Source organism: Anguilla rostrata, chromosome 8, assembly GCF_018555375.3.
Source record: "Anguilla rostrata isolate EN2019 chromosome 8, ASM1855537v3, whole genome shotgun sequence".
Classification (NCBI taxonomy): Eukaryota; Metazoa; Chordata; class Actinopteri; order Anguilliformes; family Anguillidae; genus Anguilla; species Anguilla rostrata.
The window spans coordinates 14926588-14927838 of record NC_057940.1 but is presented as its reverse complement, the minus strand read 5'-3'; positions in this window follow the sequence as shown (position 1 = coordinate 14927838).

The following is a 1251-nucleotide window of genomic DNA, read 5'->3' as shown; positions in this document are numbered from 1 at the left end:
AACAGCAACAGTGTACACATGCAATGCTATGGTGCAAAGACACCTCTGCAATTAATGTGAAATAATAATAATAATATTAATAATAATAATAATAATAATAATAATAATAATAATGATAACTTTATTTATATAGCACTTTTCAAGGATGCAGCACAAAGTGCTTTACAGCTATAAAAAATAACAATATATATATGATATTTATAACAATAAAAACGCAATGTCATAAAATTACATTAAAAAAAAAACACAATAATAAAAGACTAAACCATAATAAAATTATTAAAACAACAAATACAGAGACAAAAATAGGGAATAATAAATTACATGAAAGCAGAAAAAAAATAAGTCAAATACAGATCATACATTGTAAAAGGCAGTTTGATAAAAATGGGTTGTAAGAAGAGATTTTAAAAAGGCCACTGACTCAGCAGCTCTAATGCTAAAGGAGGGGCTGTTCCTGAGTCTTGAGGCTCACCAGAAAAGGCATGATCGCCTTTAATTCATAACATAGACACTTGGACGGGTAAAAAGGCATTATTTGAAGATCTACGAGGTCTCTGCATCTCATACAGAGCTAACAATTCAACAATATTGTGGCCTGATAATTTTATCGCGCAGAATTACAGTGTTACTGATTTAGTTATTACCATAGTATTTTTGTAGCACAGTGGACATACAACATGCTGTGGCCCTATACCAGCAGTACTGTGTTCTGTTCCTTTTACGGTGTAGAATTACTGTTCTCTCTCCTCTGCTGTACCGCAGTGCTTTCAGACCCTGCTTCAGTCGAGCGGTGCGGCTGTAACTTGGCAAGAGATTCTGAAAAGGAATTCCTTTTGTAATTTTGCTTGACTGTGAAAACAGTACATACGCTTGAACATTGTTGACGTATGTAATATCTAAAAGTAAACTCCTAATGTGCCAATGATTAAGAGCAAAGAGAACAGCGATTACCCCCAAATCAACCCTTCCTCTTTGCATTATGGGTCCATTTCATGAAGAGAAAGCCATTACGGCTCAGTTCAACAACTGATACTGCACAGAAATGAAAAGTGCCTGGCCAGATTCCCATCCTGTAATAATGGTTAGTAGTTCAGCTGAAGGACAATGTTTTATCAACGTCTAACAATGTAGCCCTGCTGCACAGCCCAACAGTGATGTTTAGCCCGGCTGCTATAAATATTCTGTTATTAAATATGAATAATGGACGTGACAAAGCAACTATAATATGCACAGTTTCCTAACTGCTTC